Source organism: Lagenorhynchus albirostris, chromosome 9 (assembly GCF_949774975.1).
Source record: "Lagenorhynchus albirostris chromosome 9, mLagAlb1.1, whole genome shotgun sequence".
NCBI lineage: Eukaryota > Metazoa > Chordata > Mammalia > Artiodactyla > Delphinidae > Lagenorhynchus > Lagenorhynchus albirostris.
In genome coordinates, this window is record NC_083103.1 from 5,795,530 (window position 1) to 5,814,397 (window position 18,868).

The 18,868-nt window shown below is 47.4% G+C and overlaps 1 protein-coding gene and 1 non-coding gene across 5 annotated transcripts in view; both read left to right on the forward strand.

The window, feature by feature from the left end:
• The window catches only part of PC (pyruvate carboxylase), a 106,483-nt gene that overhangs the window by 58,056 nt on the left and 29,559 nt on the right, over positions 1-18,868 (forward strand). The gene's annotated exons all lie outside the window — the stretch shown is intronic.
• On the forward strand, positions 15,383-15,455 carry TRNAG-UCC (transfer RNA glycine (anticodon UCC)). The gene has a single exon. It is a non-coding gene; the product is annotated as a tRNA-Gly (tRNA).

Genomic DNA, 18,868 nt, shown 5'->3' on the forward strand with positions numbered 1-18,868 from the left:
TGAAAGAAAACCTGAATAAATAAATGGACTCCCTATGTTCATGGATGAGAAGGCTTAATATTATTAAGATATAGGCTTAATATCCTTAAATTGATCTACAGATTCAATGCAGTGTCTTTTACAATTCCAGCTGCCTTTATTTGCAGATGACAATATGAGCCTAAAGTTCACATGGAAATGCAAGGGAACTAGACTGCCAAAGAATCTTGAAAAAGAACACAGAGGACTCGCACTTCCCAATTTCAAAACTTATCACAAAGCTACAATAATCAAGACAGAGTGGTACTGGCATAAGGACAGACATACAGATCAATGGAATAGAATTGAGAGCCCAGAAATAAACCCTCACATTTATAGTCAGTTGAGTTCTAACAAGGGTACCAAGATAACTTGATGGGAAAAGAATAGTCTTTTCCACAAATGGTGCTGAAACAACTGGACATCCACTTGCAAAAGAATGAAGTTGGACCCCAGCCTCATACCACACATAAAACTCAAAGTGGATCAAAGACCTAAACATAAGAGCTAATAACTATAAAACTTTTAGAAGAAAACATAGTCATAAATCTTTGTGATATTGGGTTAGGCAGTGGTGTCTTAGATACGACAGCAAAAGCACGAGCAATAAAATTTTAAAAATAGATAAATTGGGCTTCATCAATATTAAAAACTTTTGTGCAGCAAAGGACACTATCAAGAAAGTAAAAAGGTGGTTCAAAGAATGGGAGAAATTTTTTTGCAAATCATATATCTGATAGGCCCTTGTATCTAGAATAGATTTTGAAAAACTCTTAAAACTCAACAATAAAAATACAAATAATCCAAAGGCAAAGGATATGTATAGACATTCCTCCAAAGAATATATCCACATGGCCAGTAAGCACATGACAATATGCTCAACATCATTAGCCATCAGGGAAGCGTAAAACAAAACTGCAATGAGATATCACTTCATACCCACTAGGATGGCTAATCAAAAAGGCAGATAATAACAAGTGCTGGTGAGGATGTGGAGGAATTGGAGACATAAGCTGCTGGTGGAATATAAAATGGAGCAACAGCTGTGGAAAACAGTCTGGCTGTTCCTCAAGTGGTTAAACATAGAGTTACTATATGATCCAGCAGTGTATACCCGAGAGAAATGAAAACACATGTGCACCCAAAACTTGTACACAAGTGTTCACAGCAGCATTATTCATAATAGCCAAAAGGTAGGAACAACCCAAATGTCCATCAGATGGGTTAATAAAATGTGGAATATCTGTACAATGAGATATTCTTTGGCAATTAAATAGAGTACTGTTACCTGTTACAACGTGGATGAACCTTGAAAACATTACGCTACGTGAAAGAAGCCAGACACAGAGGAGCATATAATTTAGTAGTCCTGTGTCAGTTAGAAGCAAGGCCCTGGGCCTCAGTTGTCACTCATGTTGTCTTCCTGTGTCACAGTCAGGTTCAGCCAGAGGCCATTTCCACCATGGGTCCCATCAGTAGGAATGCTGGCTCCGCTTCCCTTCAGGTCCCCTTGTGGGGAAGGGTGCCTGTGGAGTGGTCATGTGTAGTCCACGCCTTACCTGGTGCCCCTCTGAGTGCCACGCTCCGGGGACGCCCTCTGCCTTCCTGTTCTTGCAGCTCTTGCTGCCTTTCTGGCCTGTTCTCTCCCTTTTTTGGGTGGGGCTCATCCACAGTAGCTTCCTGAGAAGCAGTGCCAGGAGGTCAGTTGTGGCAGCCCTGTTCTTTGTATTTTTTTTTCCTTCTTGTCTTTATTTGAAGAGAGCTCAAAATACTAACAGAGTATCACTTTATTACAGTCATGATTTCACAGTCACAAGACTGAAAGTTTCAGATTTTACCAAGAGTGAAATGGCTTTATACATGAACTTTAACCCCAAAATAGCAGCTACCCAGGTTTCCCACAGAACTTGACCATAATAATGTATAAGTCCCATTCTCATACGCATCCTCATTCACATAAACTGCTCTTAAATTGAGTTCGATTCCAAAGTGATTAAAATTGATTAATTGAAATCAATTAAAATTGATTTGCTCTTTATCTTTATTTCACCTTCACACATAATGGATAGTTCAGCTGGATAGAGAGTTTCAGGCTAGAAATCATTTTCCTTTTGAAGTTTTAAAGAAATGCTTTGTTCTTTTCTAGCTTCCCAAGTTGCTGTTGAGAAATCCAAAACCGTGCTGATTTCAGATTATTTGTGCCCCCTTTCCCCCACTTTCTGCAAGCTTACAGGGTCTGAAATTTCACGACATGCCTGGTGTGAGTCTGCATTTGTCCATCTTGTCGGCTCGGTGCGTCCTTCCATGTGGAAACGTGGCCTCTGTCCTAGGGGTTTCTTGAATTATTTTGTTTCTTCCCCTGTGTTTTAGCTGTTCTCTCTTTCTGAGACTCCTGTTGTTTAATTTTTGGATCTCTTGAACTGACCTCAGATTCTCTTCCCTTTCTTTTTTTTTTAAAATAAATTTATTTATTTTGGGCTGCGTTGAGTCTTTGTTGCTGCGTGCCAGCTTTCTCTGGTTGCGGCGAGCAGGGGCTACTCTTCGTTGCGGTGCGCAGGCTTCTCATTGCGGTGGCTTCTCTTGTTGTGGAGCACGGGCTCTAGGCATGAGGGCTCAGTAGCTGTGACTCACAGGCTCTAGAGCGCAGGCTCAGTAGTTGTGGCGCATGGGCTTAGTTGCTCTGCAGCATGTGGGATCTTCCCAGATCAGGGCCTGAACCCGTGTCCCCTGCATTGGCAGGCGATTCTTAACCACTGCGCCACCAGGGAAGCCCTCTCTTGCCTTTCTTGCCCACTTTCCGTTTCTTTGTCTTTTTGTTTCAGTTTCTAGGAGATTTCCTTTACCTAATCTTCCAACCCTTCTATTGATTTTTTTGTTTGTTTTTCCCATTATATTTTAATTTCCAAGAGCTTTTCTTGCTCTCTGAATGGGTCTTTAAAAATATGTGCATAACATCCTACAGTTCCACCTATGTAATCTTTTCTTGTTTCTCTGAGGATATTAATGCCATGTTTGTTTAAGTTTTCTTCTCCTTGCATTGGCTGTTTCCTCCAAGTTGCTTTTTTCTGCTACTTTCCTTTGGTCTCTCTTTGAAGGAATCTGTCCTCGGCTGCCCAGTGATCTTTGGTTGCCGGTTCACAGTGACTAGTAGGGGCTAAAAGCTGCCTGGGAGTCCAGTTTCTGAGGTGCACAGTGGTGATGAGGCATGCTATTTGTTGGGGAACCTCAGTGTCAATATCCTGAGGCCTCCCCTCTTGGGCTGGGTCAGGTCTCAGAGGAGGGGAAGGGTGTTCTAGGAGCTGAGTGGGCAAGGGGACAGGATGCATAGGCTCACTTAACTTTCCTCTCCTGTTTTTGGCAAGGTACCCAGGCCCTCACCTGTGCCTTGCACCCCCCAGTGCAGACCCTGAGCTTCGTCCTCTCCAGAGAGCAAACCTCTGTTCTTCAGGAGAGGGTGGGAGAGGGGTGGTCTCCAGCAGCATGAGGTGGGGGGACGGATCTAGGGATCTAACTGCTTCTCAAAAGCTTTCACCCAGCTTCCATTGTACGTATCAGCCCATTCATCCCATCCCGGGGGACCTGGAGCCACAGTTCCCTAGCTTCTTGGTGGTGGAAACTGGTGGATGAGCAGCCTTCCCCACTGCCAGGTAGGGCCACGAGGACAGTTAACCCAAGCTGCTTCCACAGTTATGTTGCTGTGGTCTCCCTTCCTGGTCTCTCTGTCCTTGGGGATTTATAGCTTAAAAAACAAAAACCTCTTACTAAAGTTTTGGTGGGATTTCGGGAGGGAGAAAAATTAGACACATAACCCAGACATGAGTGGGCTTTGCACAGGGAAAAGGGCATCCAGGTGGGGAGCATCTTGGTGGAAGGAGTGCTCTGAGGAAGACGGGAACGTGCTTGGATTATTTGGGAACAAGGAGGAGGCAGTTTGGCTGGAGTTACAGGACCCAGGAGGCTGAGGAGTGATGGGAAATGAGGCTCGACAGGCAGGTTGGACTAATGATGTGAGGCGAGATTCTTACCTGTAGGCAGTAAGGGTCGTGGAGGGTTTTAAAAAGAGAGTGAAAGAATGCCTGCACCGGGGATGCTGTCCTCAGTATATAGCCTGGATCCGTAGCTAAAGCCAACCAATGGTAATGGTTGGTCATGGTTAGGAGGCCTTTACAGCAGTTCAGGTAGGAAGAAGGGGGTGATCTAGGATGGGTTAGTGGAAATGAAAGCAAGGAGAACGTGAGCGATTTCCGAGGAAGAACTGATGGGCCTTCTTGACTAGATGGTGGGAGAGGGAGAGGGAAGGACAAAGATGACCCCCAAACTGAAGCCCTAGTTCCCTGGGGATGGAAGACAAGAGGTGTTTGGTTGGGTTTGGGGGAGTGTGTGTCATCTGGGATGGGGGAGGGAGGGGGTAAGTTCTGTTACAGAATAGACATTTGACATGTATGTGCAACAGCTGTTATTTTAAATCCTCACATTTCAACCTGCAAATGCCTCTGTTGGTTAAGAAAGAGTGAAGGGGGTGGGGTGGGGAGAGAGAAAAGGTGTCAAGGGTATATGAGTAAGGAAATCAGTCCCTTAAAAAGCAAAGACTAATTTTCACGTTGTTAAATGAGATTATCAAAGGAATCTTTATTTTGGTATCCTCACAGGTTCATTAGTGTTGCAGGATGGCTTCTGAACTGCCTTGAGCATAGAGAGTTTCTGATTCATTTCTTCCTTAGCTCATCCTCATGTTTTGACTGAATTAAATGCTCTGTACAAGAGGCTTCTACAAAAGACACAGAGGCCTCTTTTTTTAAAATTAAATTTTATTTTTTATTGGAGTATAATTGTTTTACAATGTTGTGTTAGTTTCAGGTGTACAGCAAAGTGATTCATTTATACATATATATATATCCATTCTTTTCCCATATAGGTTATTACAGAAAGTTGAGTAGAGTTCCCTATATTATACAGTAGGTCCTTGTTGATTATCTAATATATATATAGTAATGTGTATATGTTAATTCCAAACTCCTAATTTATCCCTCCACACCCCCCACCTTTCCCCTTTGGTAACTATGAGTTTGTTTTCTAAGTCTGTGAGTCTGTTCCTCTTTTGTAAATAAGATCATTTGTGTCATATTTTCAGATTCCACATATAAGTTATATCATATGATATTTGTCTTTGTCTCACTTACTTCACTTAGTATGATAATCTCTATCAGAGATTATAATAATAATGCCATGTGGCTGCAAATGGCACTATTTCATTCTTTTTTATGGCTGAGTAATATTCCATTGTATATATGTACCACAGCTTCTTTATCTATTCCTCTGTCAATGGACATTTAGGTTGCTTCCATGTCTTGGCTATTGTGAATAGTGCTGTTATGAACATTGGATGCATATATCTTTTCAAATTATGTTTTTCTCCAGATATATGCCCAGGAATGGGATTGCTGGATCATATGGTAGTTCTATTTTTAGTTTTTAAAGGAACCTCCATACTGTTCTCCAGAGTGGTTGTACCAATGTACATTCCCACCAGCAATGCAAGAGGGTTCCCTTTTCTCCACACCCTCTCCAGCATTTGTTTGTAGACTTTGATGATGGCCATTTTGACTGGTGTGAGGTGATACCTCATTATGGTTTTGATTTGCATTTCTCTAATAATTAGCAATGTTGAGCATATTTTCATGTGCTTTTTGGCCATCTGTATGTCTTCTTTGGAGGAATGTCTATTTAGATCTTCTGCCCATTTTTTGATTGGGTTGTTTATTTTTTGATATTGAGCTGCATGAACTGTTTGTATATTTTGGAGATTAATCCCTTGTTGGTTGCTTCATTTGCAAATATTTTCTCCCATTCTGTGGGTTGTCTTTTCGTTTTGTTTATGGTTTCCTTTGCTATGCAAAATCTTTTAAGTTTAATTAGGCCCCATTTGTTTATTTTTGTTTTTATTTCTATTTCTCTAGGAGGTGGATCCAAAAAGATACTGCTGTGATTTATGTCAGAGTGTTCTGCCTTTGTTTTCCTCTAAGAGTTTTATAGTGTCCAGTCTTACATTTATGTCTCTAATCCATTTTGATTTATTTTTGTGTATGGTGTTAGAGAATGTTCTAATTCATTCTTTTACATGTAGCTGTCCAGTTTTCCCAGCACCACTTATTGAAGAGGCTGTCTTTTCTCCATTGTATATTCTTGCCTCCTTTGTCATAGATTAATTGACCATAGGTGCATGGATTTATTTCTGGGCTTTCTATTCTGTTCCATTGATCTGTATTTCTGTTTTTGTGCCAGCACCATACTGTTTTGATTGCTGTAGCTTTGTAGTATAGTCAAGTCAGGGAGCCTGATTCCTCCAGCTCTGTTTTTCTTTCTCAGGTTTGCTTTGGCTATTTGGGGTCTTTTGTGTTTCCTTACAAATTTAAAAATTGTTTGTTCTAATTCTGTGAGAAATGCCATTCATGATTTGATAGGGATTGCACTGAATCTGTAGATTGCCTTGGGTAGTATAATCATTTTGACAATATTGATTCTACCAATCTAAGAACATGGTATATCTTTCCATCTGTTTGTGTCATCTTCAATTTCTTTCATCAGCATCTTATACTTTTCGGAGTACGGGTCTTTTGCTTCCTTAGGTAGGTTTATTTTATTTTTATTATTTTATTTATTTATTTTTTTGCGGTACGCGGGCCTCTCACTGTTGTGGCCTCTCCCATTGTGGAGCACAGGCTCCGGACGCGCAGGCTCAGCGGCCATGGCTCACGGGCCTAGCTGCTCCGCGGCATGTGGGATCTTCCCAGACCGGGGCATGAACCCGTGTCCCCTGCATCAGCAGGCGGACTCTCAACCACTGTGCCACCAGGGAAGCCCTATTTTATTCTTTTTGATGTGATGATAAATGGGATTGTTTCCTTAATTTCTCTTTCTGATCTTTCATTGTTAGTGTGTAGAAATGCAAGAGATTTCTGTGTATTAATTTTGTATCCTCTAACTTTACCAAATTCATTGATGAGCTCCAGTAGTCTTCTGGTAGCATCTTTAGGATTCTCTATGTATAGTATCATGTCATCTGCAAACAGTGACAGTTTTACTTCTTCTTTTCCAATTTGGATTCCTTTTATTCCTTTTTCTCCTCTGATTGCTGTGGCTAGGACTTCCAAACTATGTGGAAAAGAAGTGGCAAGAGTGGACATCCTTGTCTTGTTCCTGATCTTAGAGCAGATGCTTTCAGCTTTTCACCATTGAGTATGATGTTAGTTGTGGGTTTGTCATATATGGTCTTCATTATGTTGAGATAAGTTCCCTCTATGCCCACTTTCTGGAGAGTGTTTATCATAAATAGATGTTGAATTTTGTCAAAAGCTTTTTCTGCATCTATTGAGGTGATCATATGGGTTTTTAAAAAATATTTTAAAAATTTATTTATTCATTTATTTTTTTGGCTGCATTGGGTCCTCATTGCTGCGTGCGGGCTTTCTTTAGTTGTGGAGAGCAGGGGCTACTCTTTGTTGCGGTGCATGGGCTTCTCATTGCGGTGGCTTCTCTTGTTGTGGAGCATGGGCTCTAGGCACATGGGCTCAGTAGCTGTGGCTCACGGGCTCTAGAGCACAGGCTCAGTAGTTGTGGCGCACAAGCTTATTTGCTCTGCAGCATGTGGGATCTTCCCGGACCAGGGCTCGAACCCTTGTCCCCTGCATTGGCAGGCGGATTCTTAAGCACTGTGCCACCAGGGAAGGCCCAGCATGTGGTCTTTATTCTTCAATTTGTTGATGTGGTGTATCACACTGATTGATTTGCGGATATTGAAAAATCCTTGCATCCCTGGGGTAAATCCCACTTGATCATGGTGTATGATCTTTTTAGTGTATTGTTGAATTTGGTTTGCGAGTATTTTGTTGAGGATTTTTGGGTCTGTGTTCATCAGTGATGAACATGGCATGTACTTTTCTTTTTTGTGTGGTATCTTTGTCTGGTTTTGGTATCAGGGTGATGGTGGCCTCATAGAATGAGTTTGGGAGTGTTCCTTCCTCTGCAATTTTTTGGAATAGTTTCAGAAGGATAGGTTTTAACTCTTCTCTAAATGTTGGATAGAATTCACCTGTGAAGCCATCTGGTCCTGGACTTTTGTTTGTTGGAAGTTTTTAAATCACAGTTTCAATTTCAGTACTTGTGATTGGTCTGTTCATATTTTCTCTTTCTTCCTGGTTCAGTCTTGGAAGATTGTACCTTTCTAAGAATTTGACCATTTCTTCTAGGTTGTCCATTTTATTGGCATATAGTTGCTTGTAGTATTCTATTATGATCCTTTGTATTTCTGTGGTGTCAGTTGTAACTTCTTCATTTCTAATTTTATTGATTTAGGCCCTCTCCCTTTTTTTCTTCCTGAGTCTGGCTAAAGGTTTATCCATTTTGCTTATCTTTTCAAAGAACCAGCTTTTAGTTTCATTGATCTTTTCTACTGATTTCTTCATCTCTATTTCATTTATTTCTGCTCTGATCTTTATGATTTCTTTCCTTCTACTAACTTTGGGTTTTGTTTGTTCCTCTTTCTCTAGTTGCTTTAGGTGTAAGTTTAGGTTGTTTATTTGAGATTTTTCTTGTTTCCTGAGGTAAGATTGTATTGCTATAAACCTCCCACAGAGGCCTTTTTATTTGGGGTCTGTAGCCAAACGGGCAAGTGGAGAGGGGGTACCACCACTCACCCAGCCCACTCTTACTGCCTGTCTCCAGGTCACTTTGGGATGCTTAGCCCGTCTAGGTGTTCTTTTCATCTGTGGCTCCCGGGGAGGTGAGGAAAGGGCCCTGGTTGTAGCATTTGCAGATTTCTGTGGTGTACAGATGCCCACTGTGATCAGTTTCAGGCTGTTACTCAATGTCACTGAGCACTGAGTTGGAAAGGGGCAGAGTCAGGGAGCCGGTGGGAGCGATCATTCTGTGCCTGGTGCGGGTGGCTCATGATAGATCCTCCCCCAAAGGATGTGTGTGGGCGGGAGGACCCCATTTCTTAGGTCATCTGACTTGCTCTGACTAAGGAGGCTATGAGGGTCAAGTTGTGCTTCAAAGCATCATCTCCACAAGCAAGCCGCAGCCCAGCTGGGCTGGCCTGTGGTTCTCTCCTCATGGCCCTGGCCCTGCCCACCTCTGCCCGTCAGAAGCAGGACCAGGTCCCCTGTTCAGCCTCTGCATTGCTGACACTGAAAGCTGACGTTTATAATAGAGGCCCGTTATGTGCCAGACACTCTTCTGAGCACGTTACATGCATTAACTCGTTTGATCTTTGTAACAAGCCTATGCACATTACTGTTATTATCCCTGATTTTACAGATGAAGAAATTCAGGCCTGGAGATTAAACAGCTTGCCCAGAGCTAGTGGGCTTGGTGGAGCCCTGACTGGAACCCAGGCCGTTCGACCCCTGGGGTCTTACCACTGTGTTTTCCCTGCCCTGTTACGTCAACATCTGGGAATTCTCTTTACGTGTTTTTTTTTTTTTCTCCTTAAGATCCAGTCAGGGCCTCGGCACTGTTGGTGCATTGGGGCTGCCAGATAAAATACTGGTTAAATTCAAATGGCTAGTTTATTAAAATGGCTAGTTGAATTCAAATTTCAGGTAAACCAATAATTTAGTAGTGTTAAGTATGCTCCAAATATTACACAGGATATACTTGTACATTTTTTAAAATGCAGTCTAGCTGAAATTCAGATTCTAACTGGACACTTGGCATTTTAATTGGCTGAATCTGGCGGCCCTTGGCTCAGCGACTTTATCTCGGTTGAGAAAAGAGTCAGGCGCCCAGGAGGAGATTGAAGTAATCAGTCTTGCTGCTCACATTTCTCTGGCCAGATTGTGCTGAGGGCTACCAGTCTCTGATTCATGGTACTTTTTTTGTTTGTTTAATTTATTTTTTGGCTGTACCGCGCGGCATGCAGGATCCTAGTTCCCTGACCAGGGATCAAACCCACGCTCCCAGCAGTGGAAGCACCGAGTCTTAACCACTGCGCCACCAGGGAAGTCCATCATGGTACATTTTAAAGTAAAACATACTTAATATCTAAATTCCAAACATGTCTAACTTTTGCTCTTCTCCTCTAAAGAAAGAATATTAACACAACCTTGGTAGGAACATGCCAAGATACAGGTAGATCACAGCAGAAACTTAAGAAATCTCATACAATCAGTCTAATATTTAGCTATTCCAGAAGACTCATTTGACCTAAACCAACTCATTCAGAAAACTGTCTAAAATTTTTTTAACCCCCCTCACAGGGAAACGCCATTGCTTTTTCTAATCTGTATCTTTTGCTGATCTGACCGGCCAGATATTTTTCATAAAGCTTAGTCTCATCCTGCTTCTTGGAGTGGCTGTGGCTAACCAGGAGTTTGGGTGTGAACAGGAAGCACGGCCGTCTACAGGTCTGCCTTCCCTGGGCTGCTGCTTCTCTGGCTGTGCCTCTCTGAACGTGATGTCTTGCCCTGTCAGCCCAGAGAGCCGGAGCGCAAAAGCCACTGGTCATCTTAGCCCTTGGCAGGGTCAGTGCATTGGGTGATGCCTGGGTCCCAGCCGGTGCTGGGGTATTTGACACTGGCACTAGAGCTTTGCTCTCAGAGGAGGGAGGCGCTCTTCATCCAGTACAAGGCCAGTCTTTCACCTGAGCTGAGCCGCTTTCCAGGGATGCTCCATCTCTGTAACTCCTAGCAGCCTACCCTCCTGTTTCCAAACAGCATTCGGCTCTGTTTTCTGATCTCCTCCTGTGGAAGGTTTAGCTCGCTTTTACCCCCCAGCCCAGACATACCCACTTTCTCTGCTCTCCTCCTTCCCGCATGGTTACGTAACCATTTAAAAGTACATTTTCAGTTTTTACATTATTAAAATCAAGTAAATATCCACAGTTGAGAACACCAAGTATATACGTGGTAACGTTTTCCTGTATAACTTCTCAGTTTCCTGGAGTTGCTCTTTACCTCATTCCTTCATCCCCAGACGAACTATAAAAACTGCCATCTCCTCCCCATTTTTTCAGAGACATCAGGTCATCCAGCCTTTTTGTTTGTTTATTTAGACCCCCGATTGCCCCCTTGGAGCCCCATCTCTGGAAGCTTCCCAGCCCGTGCTGTTGTCTGGAGAAGCAGTTCTCACCATCCCCTGAGAACTCCCCGGGCTTCCTTCTGTGCTGGCTCCCAGGCTTCTCGGTCTTGGTTTATCTACTCCCTTGTTTCGTTGGTGCTCATCTCCCAAGAGTTTCCTGGGAAAATGCACGCGAGGGTGGTAAACTTTCCTAGGCCAAGCAGGTCTGAAAATACCTTTATTTTGCCCTCACACTTGATTGATGGTCTAACCGGGTAGAAAATTATGGGTTGGAGAGCGTTTCCCTCAGAAGTGGCTCAGCGTTACTGTGGCCTCCTTCTTCTCTTCAGGAGTGTAGTTGGCTGAGTGACGGCCCCCAAAGATGTCTAGGTCCTCATCCCTGGCACCTGTAAGTGTCACATTATCAGGGAAAAGGGTCTTTGCAGATATGACAAAGTGAAGGATCTTGACATGGGGAGGTGACCCTGGATTATCCGGGGGCCCTAAATGCCATCGCAGGTGTCCTCAGAAGGGAAATGCAGGAGGTTAGACACACATTGCGGTTCTAGAAGGCCAAGTGATGACAGAGGCAGAGACTGGAGTGATGTGGCCATAAGAAGAGGCATTCTGGCAGCAGCAGAAGCTGGAGGAGGCAAGGAAAGACACTCCCCTGCAGCCTCCGGAGTGGATATGACCCTGCCTGCACCTCGATTTGGGCCCAGTGAAACCGATGCTGAACTCTGGCCTCCAGAACTAAAAGAGAATACATTTTGGTCGTTTTAAGCCACCCACTCTGTGATACAGGAAGTTAACAGGATCCCCCTGATCTTACTTCCAGGCAGGACTTTGGGCATCGTGCTGGGGCTCAAAGGGTCCTCACAGCCACAAGTGCACGAGGTGCAGGAGGTGATGCTGGCTGACTCTGCCCTGCTCCCCCCCGGGGGGCTGAGGGTGGGCTCCCCGGACTCAGCCTCTTATTTTCTTACCTTTTCTCCTATTTGCCATATGTCAGTCTTTTTGTTATGCTTTCTGGGTGATGTCCTCCACTGTCTTCTAATTCTTCTATTTATTATGTTTAAAAATGTCTGCAATGCTATTTTTAATTCCCTAGAGCTCTTTCTCATTGCCTTTTTAAAATAGCTGCCACCTCGCAGTGCTATAGCTTCTCTTACTTCTCTGAGATTAATTATAGTGGTTTTTTTCTAAGTATCTGCTCTCTCTATTACTTTCTCCTCAGAGTCCCATGTTTTTATTCCCAGTTTGTTTTGGTGAATTTTTTTGGCTCTGTCCTCAAACATCTGGTGATTTTGGCTGTCCCTTCATACTGAAGCCGATGGGAAAGCCTGGGCACGGTGGGGCTTATGGACCAGTTGTCCTCACCTTGAGAGGAGGCTGCAGGCCACCCCTTTCTTTGGGTGCCGACTACGTGTCTGTAGCCACGGGGCGTCCGTCCTGGGCGGGTGGTTTCCTAGAGAGGAGCCCTCAGGGTGCTCCCTAGCCATCAGCCTGGGAACCACTTCGTGGTAGCCGAGGGCTTTGCCATCTCCCCTGCTGTCTGCAGCGCCGTCTGGTGCCCTGTCTGCCGCCTCTCCCCTGGCTGGGCCTCGTGGCCACAGTGGAGCCTTTCCAGGAACCCAACCTCTCGTCTTCTGAAAGGCGCCAGTGCCTGGCAGTCAGGAGCGGGGCCCTGGATGCCCATAACCGGTCCACCTGGCTTTGACACTTCCTAGCAGCGTGCTCTTGGGCACATGACTCCATCTGTCCTGCCTGCGCCTCAGTTCCCACGGCTCTAGACCTGGGAACGCAGGTGAACCGTCGCAGGGGTCGCTGCGAGGATTCAGCCAGTGACTGCGCTGGACTCAGCAGGGCTGAGGCTGTTTGCTGTTCCTGTGGTTCTGCTGGGGTGTGGTGCAGAGATGGGTCTGGGGCTCTTCCTCCCTTAGACTGTAACCGGCCTTCAGTTTGCAGCCCCACTGTCCAGCCGACCCACTAAGTTCTGAACTTCCCGGGAGCCTGCAACTCGCATTTGCTCACTCTGTGGATTCCTCTGCGTGCTCTCCACCCCCCACCCCCCGTCATTGCCACTTGTCCACATGCTGTGCCTCGTTCAGTTTTAGGGGCCTCTCTCATCTGCTGCCCTTGGCTTTCCCATTTGTCCTTGGGGGTTTGTGCTCTTTTTAAAAAGATCCTTTTACCGATGTTTTAGTGGGATTTCAGAAGGGTAGAAATGAACCCCTGTGTTCAATCCATACATTTCACCAGACCTAGTTCTTACCGTAAAATGGGAAGCAAATATGTCAACATAGTGACATCAGTTTATTCTGAGTTTCTGGGTCTTATATTTATTGCTAGCTGTATTGTCTGTATTTTTCAAATGTTTCATAAAGAAAAGAAAAAGAAAGAAAGAAAGGGAGGAAGGAATGAAGGGAGGGAGGGAGGGAGGGAGGGAGGGAGGGAGGGAACCTCGATCCTAGTACCCTCTAGGATCGTCTAGGATCCTCAAGTGCTCATCCTGCATTTCTCCTCTTCTTACTTGAACATTAAGTTAAGATGTCCTTGTCCGGACATTGGGGAGTTTACAGCGGAGACCTCCTCACCTCCCACTAACTCACTTTTACCTCTACCCCCTCTGAGCCACCGCTGCGGCCACCAGTGAGCCCTCTGCTGTCAAACCCCATGTCTGTTTTTTTCACTCCTTATCAGAGCTCTGCTGCCTTAGACATTGACATTCCTCAGAGCCCCGGCCCTCACCATGCGCCCACGGCCCTGGCTGGTCCCTGGGTGTCCCTCGGCTCATCCTGGCCCGTGGGTGTTTCTGGCCGCCCCATCCATCCTTCCTGCCCTCATGTCCCAGCAGGACGTGGCTCCCAGACCTCCCTCTCCTGCTCAGAGTTCTCCTTCAACGTCAGACTCACGTCCAGCAGCCTGTTTGGACTCCCCAGCTGGATAGCTTGCAGTTAATTCAAGCTCATCAGGGTCAAAATTGAACTTGCCGGGCGCTACCTACATCCGCTTCTGTGTTCCTTAACTTGGCATTGCCACTGTTCACCCCTTCCCTTAAAACAGGAGCCAAGAGCCACCCTTACCTGTGGCCTCTTTACCCCTCGTCGAACAGGTTCTGGAGGAGTACTTCCGGCATGTTTCTTGCCTACATTAGAACATCTTCCTTGTTTTTCTTCCACCTCTAGTCTTTCCTCCTCAAATTCGTCTTCCTCAGAACAGTCAGAGTGGTCCCTCTAAATTGCAAATCCCTCCTCCCCTGCCTAGTTTCCTGGGTCACATCCCCTGACATTGAGGGTAAGTCTGCGCCCCTTGCTGCACATGCAGGCTCGTGACCTGGAGTCTAGGTGTCTGCGCTTGGTCTCCTGGGCATCCTCACTCCCTGCCTCTGGCCTCAGTGGACATTTGCCAGGCTGTTTGGTCCTTCGTCTTTGCTCCCCCTGTCCCCACGCCTGAACCACCTCCCTCCTTCCTCCTTGTCCTTTGATTCGTCCCTGGTGTGTTTCTTCAGGAGGTCTTCCTGCTGGCTCTGCCCTCTCTCCGTGCAGCCATGTGTTGGCATTGGCACAGTTCACAGGCTCGTTTTTGCTGCCACCCACTCGGCCTTTCCTGGCCCAGAGAGGGTGCTGATCACAGTCCTAAATAGCTCTGTGCTCTGAAGGCCCCCGCTTGGCCTGCTTCAGGATGAGCGGGTGAGAGAAGGGGGGGGGGTTATGTTTTATTTTTAAAAACAATTTTTGGCCGCGCCGTGTGGCTTGCGGGATCCTAGTTCCCTGACCAGGGATTGAAGCCGTGCTCCCTGCAGTGGAAGTGTGGAGTCCTAACCACTGGACCACCAGGGAATTCTTGAGGGAGCGTTTTTAGTACCCTGTACTCCCCAGCCCCTGGTTTTAGGGTCTCTATAGGTTCTGGTCATTTATGGGGAACATGGGTCTGTTAGTTTCCTAAGGCTGCCATAGCAAAGAACCCAAAACGGGATGGCTTACGACAGAGATTTATCGTCTCACAGCCTGGAGATCAGAAGTCCAAAGTCAAGGTGTCGGCAGGGCCACGGTCCCTCTGACAGTTCTGGGGGGGGATCCTTCCTTATCTCTTCCAGGTTCCGGTGTTTCCAGCAATCCTTGGCGTTCTCTCCAGGCACATGGCTGTCTTCTCCCTGTGTGTCTCCACATGGTCTTCCATCTGCGTGTGTCTGTCTCTATGTTCAAATTTCATCTTTTTATAAGGACACCAAACATATTGGATTTGGGCCCACCCTAGTGACCTCATTTTCACTGATTACCTCTGTAAAGACCTAATTTTGGGGAATTCCCTGGTGGTCTAGTGGTTAGGACTCTGCACTTCCACTGCAGGGGGCACGGGTTCGATCCCTGATCAGGGAACTAAGATTCTGAATACTGTGCAGAGCGGCCCAAAAAGAAAAAAAAAAAAGGACCTTATTTCCAACTAAAGTCACATTCTGAGGTCTTAGGGATTGGCACTCCCACGTATCTCTTTGGGGAACAAGATTCAGCCCATACACTGGTGTCCACTTTCCTACCACCTTGAAACTGGGGTGACCTGAGTGAGCGAGTGGGGACAAGGTCCTGTGTGACTCGCCAGCTGGGGTGGGTGTGCCATGAAGGTGTCAGGGAGCTTTCTGGACCACCTGCATGTCTGCTGTGTTTTGGTGTCCGTCTCCCTGCAAAGCATCGTCCAGCCATGGTTAGAATTGAGTCTTTAGTGCCTGTCACCCTCTCAGCCCTGAAATGCTGTCCTGGTTCTCACCCTCGGGCTGGGAGGTATATTTTGCTGACCTTGCCCCTTTGACCTTCCTTGTCAACACTTTGGGCTCTTATCTGTGTGTAAGGGACACTCATGTGTCCCTTTAGCTTGTGTGTGCTGCTCCCAGGAGGGGCCATGCCTTATTCATTGTCTAGCCGCTCCACAGTATTTCTGGGCTCACAGTACTCTGCAAGCTCCTGTGGCCTGGAGCAGTCATTCATTCATTCACTCATTCATTCCCCAGACATTTAATGTCGGTGTCAGGCACTGGGCAGAGTGCTAGGGAGACACTGGGGGACAAAACAGACTGAGAATCCTGTCGCCAAGTCCTCACAGTGTCTGGTGAGACGGGTCAGCAAATCGTTATAACATTAAGTGCTCCTTTTTTTTTTAATTTCATTTTTTTAGAATAAATTTCTTTATTTTTTATTTTCGGCTGCGTTTGGTCATTGTTGCAGCGTGCAGGCTCAGTAGTTGCAGCACACAGGCTCAGTAGTTGTGGTGCACGGGCTTAGTTGCTCCGCGGCATGTGGGATCTTCCCGGACCAGGGCTCGAACCCGTGTCCCCTCCATTGGCGGGCGGATTCTTAAGCACTGCGCCACCAGGGGAACGCTAAGGGCTCCTTGAGGACACAGACGCAGACGCGACCTCACCGAGAACCCCCACAAGCAGGAGGACAGGGGTTGTGGCAGGGACAGTGACAGAGCTGCGGTGAAGACAGATGGCCGCCCGAGGAAGGGTGTCTGAGCAGCCTGGGGTGGTGGAGGAGTCCAGGAAGACCTTCCTGAGTGGGATCTAAAGGATGTGGAGAAATTCGCGCGAGTGGCTTTCCGGCTGTGAGCCTGGCCCGACGTTCAGGTCCCCAGGCAGGCGTGCACAGGTTGGCAGTAGCACTCCTTTTGCACCAGGGGGCAGTGTTTGCCTTGAAAGTCTCCTTGCCCTCAAATGAGGCTGGGACAGGGCAGCCGCTGCTGTGCCCACCGGGCCCCCTCCTCACCCTGTGCTTCCTGCCACTCCCTTGCGGGCCTTGATCAGCCCTCATGCGCCTCTCTCTCTGAGCCTCCCCCGTTTCCCAGTCCACAAATCCCCTTGGCCAACGCGGGGCCCGTTGTCCCAGGTGCTGCTGTTACCCCCTCTCCCCTCTGCCTGCCGCCTAAATCGAGGGTTGCCAGGGGCGACGCAGAGCCCCGCCGCTCAGGGTGGGAGGTGGGCTGTGCTGCCCCAGGCCCCGCGCTGTTTCCGCTCCGGGTCTCTTCCTGCCTTTGATGTTCTCGCGCCCCTTTCTTCTTCATCTGTCACCTTCGTTGTTTCTCCTGTCCTCCCTTCAGCTCCCCCTGCTCAGAAATCTCGGCCTTGGTCTGTCCTCTCTTGGGCGCTTTGATATCAGCCGCTGCAGCCCTGAAAGTCAGGCGGAGTCTTTCCCTTTCATCTGTCCCCGTTGGCCTCCAGCCCCGGGCCACCATCCGACACGTTTAGGACAGCGCGGAGCTGCCTGGAAGGAAGGCTCCCCGAGAGCAGCCCCATCCATCAGAGGCTCGCTTCTGCCACAGTGTGGAGTCCTCCACCAAGAACTCTTTCTTTCTGGTTCTGACCTGCTTTTGCTTGCAGCCAGCCGCTGAGGCCGGCTGGGGGCAGGGGATAAAGCCTGGTAGGGGTGCTAGTGCTGGGGGTGGGTAGTAGGAAGTAATTGTGTAGGAGCCTCACTAGTTAACTTGGAGATTCCTGGGGCCTGTTTCTGACCCGCTCTCCCTCCTTCTCACCCCACCTGGCTGCTCCAACACACGTCTGAGATGGACGTGCTCAGGTACTTGGGGACTGGGGGCGGGCAGTTCAGTCTGTGGGCTTCCAAAACTAACACATCAGCCAGCCACCCCCAAAGCAGGGCCACAGCTTTACTTTCCTCTGTGCCTCCTGCCCACAGTTGCCCTCTGAGTCTGCAGGAGCTGCTGTGTGAAGAACAGGGATATTTAGGGTGGAAGCAATACAGATCCTCGAAGGAACATTCCAGGGCCCGATGCTTGGCTACAACAGCTATTCAGGTGGCCGCCTACCCTGATCCCAGCAAGGCTGCTCTGGCTGAGAGCACGTCCACCCTTGAGCCCAGTGGCTTTATCGTCTGGACCAAAATTTGGATGGTGATGGCTTGACAGCGGAATTTTGTGCTGCTCTTGGTTGCAAGAGGCAGCCTGGGAGGTGTAGTTTAGGTCTGAAGGATTGGGACCTCTAGTGACATTTTGATGATTATTGGATGAATTGAAACTGCCCTAGCTCATCAGGGACACGTGATGGCTGGCTCCGTTAGCCTGCTCCCTGGTGAGAAGTGCAGAGCCCCTCTGGTGGCCCTGCCGAAGTTCAGGCAGTAACGCATTTTTATCAGGAGTGGGGTTTTGGCTTTTGGTTTCCAAGTGCCTGTCACGCTGTGCTTCTGATGAAAACCATAACTTATTCCTTTAGTTAGGTGAGGACACCCTAATGGGTCAGCGCTCTTGCTCTAGGAGACATACAAAGTGGGCTCAGAACTGCCCCTGCTGGCTGACCTTGAGTGTGACTTAATCCCACTGTGCCTGGTTCCTTCTGTCAAAGGGAGTGATAAGCAGCTGTGAGGCTGACCTGAGTTAGTACGTGCGGAGCCCAATGCCTGGGAAAGAGTAGGGACTCTGCTAGCTGCGCTGTTCCCCGCTGTGTCCCCACCTGCTGGCACCGGCCTGGCACGGAGGTGGAGCTCGGCGAGTGTTGGATGTTGTAGAAGCCGCAGGGGCAGGGCAGGTCACCGGGCCTGGCAGACGATGTCACTACCTCCCCTGCCTCGTGCCCCAGGTTGTTGTCAGCACCCTCTTGACTGAATCGTCACCACTCCCTTCTGGAAGGAAAGAACACTGAGCTTATCCATTCAGTGTTGGGGGGAGGCTTGAAGCTGGAAGAGAAGTCGAGACTGCCTGTGGAGTCACGCTGAGAGGCAGCGGGGGAGAAGCAGGTGTTCCCAACACTCCCCGCCTCCCTGTGCCTCATTCTTGCTGGCATTGTTTACAC